The 8,585-nt window shown below is 46.4% G+C and overlaps 1 pseudogene; it reads right to left on the reverse strand.

Moving 5' to 3' along the window:
- Positions 1-924: 924 nt before the first annotated feature.
- On the reverse strand, positions 925-3,162 carry LOC115246465 (ras-related protein Rab-33B-like; annotated as a pseudogene).
- Positions 3,163-8,585: the final 5,423 nt, after the last annotated feature.

The following is an 8,585-nucleotide window of genomic DNA, read 5'->3' on the forward strand; positions in this document are numbered from 1 at the left end:
TTGTTGGAATAGGCCCTCTTACAGCAGACTGAGCTGATACCGGCCCAGAACATGGACATGTCTGTCTGTAGGAGCATCTACTTCACCTGGAGAAATCCGTGTGGACTGTTGTCTCCATGTCTCCTCACTAAGGATCAAGGTTTCAACGTTAGCCTTTAATGATCAGTGACAAATGTTTAATGCAAAAATTCCAGACCGAAATTTCTCATTTGTGAATTATGAACTTTTCATGGCTGATGTACAGAATGAAGGAAATAGTGGACAAATATTTATATTTTAGATATAAAGGACACTTTAAAAAGAGCCCATGCAAGAAAAGCAACAGCACAAGTGCATTCTGGGAGAAGGACCTGGCCAGTGCTGGTTTGGATGAGTTCCACTTTAACTGCTTTTATATGTGGAAGGCAGGGGGGGGGGGGGGGGGTACCACTGCATGATTGACAGCCCATAATATCTGTGTAGCAAACACCACCAAGCCACATGGCTAAAACAGACGCAACGTCTGCAGTCATCATGGTAACAAGGTGTGCGTTGGTCCCACAGTGGCCTGACATCCTGCTGCTAGCGTTGGCTAGCATTTCTGGGACTTTCTTCATCTGAAAGCAAAAACAAGCATGTTTCCTCATTTGACACAGGCAGCAAACGGCTTACTGCATTTAATAAAAGATTTCCCTGAAACAAGTCTCTTGTTTCATGGTCTACAGTTTTAAAGAATGTATTCCTCTCCTCATAGTCCTGAGGAAAGATTCTTGTGTGAAAAGGTTTTCTAACCTTTTTATATTCCCTAAATGGAACAGGCTGTTTGGGGTACTTTACCATGAGAGCTAAAATAGGTTAAATACTGGGTCCCGAACTCGTCTGAAGACTGGAAACTTGGTCCTGATGACCAGTTCACACCAGACCTTTACTAATTTGGTAAAAACACCACCCACTACTAAAAAATGCCCTGAAACCTACCCCTCGACCACCAACCGGCAGGCTGAACAGACGTCTGGCACACCAACACAATCAGAGCTCCCACAAACCTTCAGAGATGTTGGTCTAAATGTTGGCAGCAGAGTGAACACATTCCTACTGCTTGAGTGGTGGCTCAGGTCTCAGTCTTACTGGCTTACCTAATGAGTTCCCAAGTCATATAGGTCACCTTGGTGTTTCCCCTTTTGACCAGAGCGGTCATCTCAGGCCTAGAAGGCAAGAGCTACGCTGCCACCAGAGCACCATCTATCCTGTTTTACACATTAACAACTGGGACTGCATCGCCACGGTGATGACGGTGCATGAAATTTAGAGAAGATGGACGGGGTAGGTAGCATTTGACAGGGCCCAATGTTGGCACTCCCAAGTAAAGGTTGGACCACTCTGAAAGTAATTAATATGGTTAAAGGAAAACAATATTGATTAAATTCTTGGATTTGTAATGTTCCCCACAGCCTGTGAACCAAGACGCACCCTCAGCAGCTGCTGCAGCCCCAGCTCCTGGCCCCCTCTCCTCTGCTGTCCCCACAGCTGCTCAGGTTGACAGTCCCCCCTGCTCTGTCTGAGGGCTGGCTCAGCACCAGAGGCTTCTGAGATCTCAACTTGTGGGCCACCGTCATGAAGATGGCTTCCACGTGGTCACTGCTTCCTCGGCTGCTGCCATCTTTAAGAATGTTTGAGTTCTTTGCAGAGGTCTCAAACAGCGGCATGGAATGCGTGTCTGCGAACTGTTGCGCCACCCTCCGTGCCCACTTGAACCGAGTTCCTGGAGATCACACTTGTTTCCAACCAAGATCCTGGAACCTCATTGCCCAGAGCGTGCTGTCTGCACTCCTCAATCCATGCGGGTAGATTGCGGAAGCTGGCGGCGTTGGTGATGTCGTAGACAAAGACAACAGCGTGCACGTTGCGGTATTAGTGCTGTACCATGGACTTCCTGAACCGCTCTTGACCTGCAGTGTCCCACAGCTGGATCTGTTGGAGGATCCAAACACAGATATGATTTGATCAATGATCTCCAATATGAGCAGAGGGATCCAGTGAGTGTAAATTAGTGATTCAGAAGTCAAATAAACAACAGACCTGGCCTTTCCTGTTTCACAGAAAGCAGCTTTTATTTGTTCAGACTCCAACTGAACCTGCTTATTTACAGAACCACAACCTGTTGCTGAGTTCTGAAGCTTCTGTCCCTCTCAGGTCTTCGTGGACACAGGTCAAAGCAGTCCTCAGAGCACAGAAGCCCAAACCGTGTTTCTCTACGTGAACTATTGACATTCATAAAGCCTCACACTGTCTCATGCTAGTCCACATACAGGAGCTGAGAGGATGTGGAACGGTTTTTACTGGCGGCACGACAGCAGCTGTGGTTCCCACCTGCCGGGGGGTCCAGCTGGACCCATGCTACCCTGATAGCTCCTATAATGATAAGCTAAAATCTCTTCACAGCATTACAGCATACATGATGAGGGTATCATTCACTGGAATACCACCGTGCTCTGGAGACCAGCACGGCAGCATCCCAGCTCCTAACAAGCCCTCCTGACAAATACATATAAAGGGATTCTGAAATGGTTTGCATTGGTGCTTTTATAGGGATGTAGCTCGAAAGCTCTCTCAGAACATCCTGCCTCTGGGTTCGGGCAGCAGAAAGACTCATTTTATTTTACTCTTACTCGTTGTAGGGTTGTAGGATTAAAGGTCAGGTTTCTTCTCTCTTTGGCAGAACACTCACCTTGATTTTCTCCCCGTCGATCTCCACCAGCCTCTCCCTGAAGTCCACTCCGATCGTGGCCTCTGTTTTCTCGGGGAACTTCCCTGCGCAGAAGCGGTAGGTCAGGCAGGTCTTGCCGACGCCCGAATCTCCGATGACGATGATTTTGAAGATGCGAGTCCTCGGAGGAGGAAGCGTCGAGCTTGTGAGAGAAGCGGAGAATTCTCCTGACGAGCCGCTATCCGCCATATCACAAGAGCAGGGTGGGGAACGAGCAGGGAACGCCTGGTCCAGCAGCAGCCCACCGAGGAGGCAGCTCCAACGAGGTCAGCTTTTAACACCGTCTTCAAAAACACAAATGAAGCAGAAGCAGCATTTATTGTGCGGATGTATATCGGCAGCGAACATACGATCGCTTCAACATAAACAAATGTAAACACTCCAAAAGTCAGTCCTCACTCCGCAGCCGGGAAGCCACGTACCACGATGTCTACTCTCGCGAGAAAAGTGCGCGTAATGTTCAGGGACCTGTGAGAAAATAGGGATTTTTATGGCTGTGACATACGCGGTGTCATGTTTGATTAAAGTACGGATGTAGTCTTTAATTACTTCAGGGGAAATATAATCATAGCAACAACAGAAATCATACTTAAATTCATCCATTTATTCGAAACATTCCTTTGAAACCATCTCCTGTCTGCAATCTTCAGATGATAATCTTTTTATCTTAAGGTTTAGTACATGTAATAAAAACATGTAACCAGGTGAAAGGATGTTAAACTGAATTTAAAGTTTAACCCCCTAAAGTGCATCGGCGTAGTGATTTTACACAGCCGTGACCACCCTCTGGAGCCTTCCTTTCTGCCGCCATGCAGCTGGAAAATTTGGAACATTTCTTCTTCTGAGGAAGCACCACCTCTGCTGTGCCTTCTTGAAGACCACAGTAGAACATAGGCCTCAGGTCATATTTTGTTCATGTAGACGCCCAGGAATCTGAAGTCTGGCGTTCCGTCCACACAGCCTCTTCTGTTGAACAGCGGCTGAATGTCCACTTTATTTCACCTGAAGTGCCGCTCCCCCTCTTCTCTGTATGCAGGCTCATCCCCCAAGAAATAAGTCCCACCACAGTAGTGTCACCTGCACACTTCAGGTTACTGGAGTGGCTTGGGGTGCAGTTGTGGTTATAAAGGGTAAAGAGTAGAGTCCTAAGAACACAGCTCTGGGGGTAACCAGTACCACGGCTGTGGGCTGAGGAGATGTGGGGTCCAACATTAACCCTTTGGGAGCAGTCAGATAGAAAGTCTTTCATCTAGAGGCAGGTGGACGGAAATCGGCCTGGGTCGAGCATTTTAGTCACCAGTTGGTTGGGGATGATGGTATTGAATGCTGATCTGAAGTCCTCAAAGAGCAGACCCTCGCACACCGTTGGGTCTTAAGACTTTCCGCAGGTTTACAGTCTTCGAGGTAAAGATGTGGCTGCTGCGAGCAGGTGGATGGCTGGCTGTGGTTGACTGTATCTGTATCTGTGGGTGCAGAAGTGATTTAGCTCCTCCGCCAGTGAGGTGTCACCCACATCCACTTTCAACAAGACTTTCCTAGGTCTGTAGTTGCTGATTTGTTGTACCCCCTTCTGCACTTGTCTGGAGATGTTGGTTTGGAAGCAGGCCCCACCCTTCTACAGGCAACCTTGGCGTCTCTGATGTTTCTTACTTCAGATTGGCTCGGGAAGTGCTGTAGCCTCGTTGCTGCCTCCTCTCTGCACTCCTATTGCCATCCTTTGTCTTGGGATGAACCCAGATGCATTTAGCATCAACAACCATGTCTGTGCAGTACTTCATGTAATCCAGAACAGTGCCCCAGGTCCTGGGTACTCAGAAACAGCCCAATCAGCAGTTGTTGTCAGGTGCCATCAGGACAGGTTTTAACAGTTCTGGATGGGCTGAGAGCCTTTTCTCGGGGAAAAAGCTACTCTGACTGGCCCAGATGTGGTAGTGGTTTGGCTATAAAACACAGCTTAGTATTTGAGTAGACCTTCCCTCCTAGTTTGCCCTCCTAGTTGCACGTCTGACACGCTTTTGGAGTTTTGGCACAGTGGTCTTAAATGAGAGTAAAAGGGTAATCATTTTCCTTTTCAGATGCAGCTTTGCAACCTTAACCTGCGCTGTTATCTTCTCTTCGAGAAGCAGATGTCTCCAGGGATAAACCGCACAGGTCACAGGTCATAATGCTATTCCTGAAGCCAAAAGTCCAGGCCTGCTCTAAATTTACCCTCAGTAAAATCAGTGAAGAACTTTCTCCTCAGTGGCTTCCATCACCAACCCGGAAATGCTCTAGATCAACAAAGCAGCAAATCTAAAGTTGACCACCTTTACAAAAAAATTAGAGGAACAGAGGAATGTGGTCTAAGTGTGGAACTCCTAAAAACATTCTCGCAGTATTTCAAATTGAGACACACATTCATGATTTCTTGGTGCATATGTTGTCTGTTCATTCCATATAACTGCCATATTATGTTTCTACTCCCTGGATATTCTTCTGGATCCATCTACAAATATTGTTGATTAAAGAATTTCTGTGTGGAAAAAGGCTTTTTGAACATTTAATGAAAACAAAGTAAACAAGTATTCTTTTCAGCCTGAGGCTGATAGCCTGTTTACTGCACAGCTACACCACCCTCAGCAAACAACACACAACAGACAGCTAATATTTGCGAAACTTTTATTACTGTAAAACAGTATTATTTTGAAGTAGAAGATAATCAAGCCAGCCTGGGTGAGCAGCAGCACTAGAGCAGCAGCAGCAATAGAGCAGCAACAGCTACAACAGCAGCAGAGACCGTCTCATTTGCTGATGCTGCTAACTGAACAGCTCTGCTCTTTTTGCACTCACAGCTCCATGAAAGACGAAGGCAGCAATCTGATTGTACGTGTCTTCATGATCAATGTAATAGCAGCACCTCTCTTTTCCCTGTTGAAACTTGTTCTTATCTTTGAACATGTTCTTGTGTATGAAGATGAATTCTCTTCAGATGAATCTTCTGATTGCAGCAGCAGACAAAGTTGATTCTCTTGCAGCAAGGAGACGAGTCGCATGTACACCCTGGCACCCTCTCTTCTCTATGTTTGCCACCTCTCTTTCCCAGGAACTAACAGATGACCTTGGACTGTTGGTTAAATATTTTATCTCAACATTCTGGAACATTTCATAGTTATTCAAGCAGTTCACAGCTCACACTTGTCTCCTTCTGCACAGCCAGTCAAACCAGCTGACCTTCCCCTGTTTGGCCATTTGTTCTCATTTTGCAGGGTAGTTTTACATGGTAAAAAGCCTCAGATAGGCTTTAGTTGGTAATGCGATGGATATTTCCTGTGGAGTTTTAGTGAATTGGACAGTTTGTGCTTGTGTAGAGTTTTTGTGTCCTCAAAACGACAGGGAAGACCTGTTCCAGACCTCTGCTACGTTGACAGTTTCAAGCACCACCTGGCTGGCTGTCACCCCTAAAATGGACCTTTAACATGAGGTTCTGGAACACTGGACCTGGATCTGTCTCTCTCAGGCTACTCTGGGACCACAACATACGTTATCAGCACCGGGCTCAGTGGGTTCATAAAAAGGGAGATAAATAATTATTAAAATACATCATCGTTATTAGAAATCTGTAATCAATTCATGTTCCAACAAACGGATAATGTCTGTTATTGTTATCATAACTGTTATCAGTTTATAACCATCAAGGAGAAGAGAGAGAGAGATAGACAAGGACAGAGACAGACAGGGAGGCAGAGGGAGAGAGACACTGTCTTTGCCTACAGATTGTGACAAGTGAGTCAGTTTTGTGTGTTTTGTGCCTGACAGAGACAGTCCAAGAGGTGAGAACAGTGTTATTTCCAGAGTCTCATGAGGCCTGATTTACTCTATTGGTCTCATCCCTTCAGAGGGATGAACTGGAGACAATTGCAGCTTGTAATAAATTGTATGATTACTGGAGGGGCTGAAGCACCGCTGGCTTCTTCACTGACCAGCTCGGGTTCTTCAGATTCCAGCGCGTGTCTCGCAATATACACTGGCCAATACCGCCACCTGCTGGTGGGCCGAGGACAAGCCTGACTAGAAGCCCCTAGTACCAGTGTACACAGTATAAAGCAATGCTCCCGTCCCAGTCCATGCATCCCTACCAATAACAGTTTGTTTTTTATAAAAGTCTGTTTTTGATGAAGAGGACCCCTGAAGGCTGAAACTGCCTCCTAAAGTGCTACATCCAGATCCAAATGAGTCTGGCACTCCTGTGACAGGAAGCAGAACAACATGGCCCATTTCTCTGAGGCGGTTGTGGATTCTTGTGCTTGCTGTTTATAGTAATGCTATGCATGAAAAGGAACAACAGCAGGATAATCAGGAGTGGGCGCGTTTACTGAGCAGCCCTGATTTGCAATCAAATAATACAAGCCCGGATTAGTGTTTCCTGTGGCAGACGAGGCCTTTTCTTGCTGCATGATTCACTGAATGACTCACCCCGAAATCAGCACAGACACTCCACAGTGACTCACTCACTCACTCACTCACTCACTCACTCACTCACTCACTCACTCACTCACTCACTCACTCACTCACTCACTCACTCACTCACTCACTCACAGCACCTGCAGGCTCACACCTGCTCAGGTGATGCACAGAAGACACAGCTCTGTACTGATGAGATGGACGGAAATGGACTACTGCCACCACCACCATCATCATCCCCACCATCATCATCACCATCATCATCATCACCATCATCATCACCACCACCATCATTATCAACACCAACACCACCACCACCACCACCACCACCATCCTCATCACCACCATGACCACCACCATCATCATCAACATCATCATCATCATCATCACCACCCCACCATCATCATCATCAGTCCCACCACCATCATCATCACTACCATCATCATCACCATCATCACCTCCACCATCATCATCACCACCACCATCATCATCACCACCATCATCATCATCATCATCATTATCACCATCACCACCACCACCATCATCATCACCATCATCATCATCACCACCACCATCATTATCAACACCAACACCACCACCACCATCCTCATCACCACCATGACCACCATCATCATCATCAACATCATCATCATCATCACCACACCACCATCATCATCATCATTCCCACCACCATCATCATCACTACCATCATCATCACCATCATCACCTCCACCATCATCATCACCATCATCACCACCACCATCATCACCACCACCACCATCCTCATCATCATCACCATCATCAACACTATCCTCATCCTCATCACATTATCTGGATTCAGAGTTCTGCTTTCCAGGGTTCTTGTGTTCTAGCAGGAGTCACGTGATTATTGAGGTCCTCACACATCACATATGGGAGGTAAGACCACAGAGCAAAGTTGTTATTTTCCACTTCAACATAGTAAATATAATACAATCACATTTACGGTAAAATAACCTTGAATGATGAGGGCAGAGCATCGTGGTGGTCTTGTGATCACTGCTTTTGTTTCAGGCAGGGGGGGTTGTCAATTTTAAACACATAATGAAAACTGAATATGAGCCGCGTATATTGGACTCAGTCTACAGTATATCAGACTGGGAGCACTAATGGCCAGCATTGCATGGCGTCTTTGTTACCATTCAGAAATGAAATACACCAGTAGATGTCAGTCTTTAATCATCAGTACTGATTATCTGGAGTGGACTGTTGGTTTGGAACAGAGAGAATCCATCACAAATGTCCTATCCTGAGCCAAGGTCACCTTCCCGTTATCAGACACACACACACACACACACACACACACACACACACACACACACACACACACACACACACACACACACACACACACACTGTC

Source organism: Takifugu rubripes, chromosome 14 (assembly GCF_901000725.2).
Source record: "Takifugu rubripes chromosome 14, fTakRub1.2, whole genome shotgun sequence".
NCBI lineage: Eukaryota > Metazoa > Chordata > Actinopteri > Tetraodontiformes > Tetraodontidae > Takifugu > Takifugu rubripes.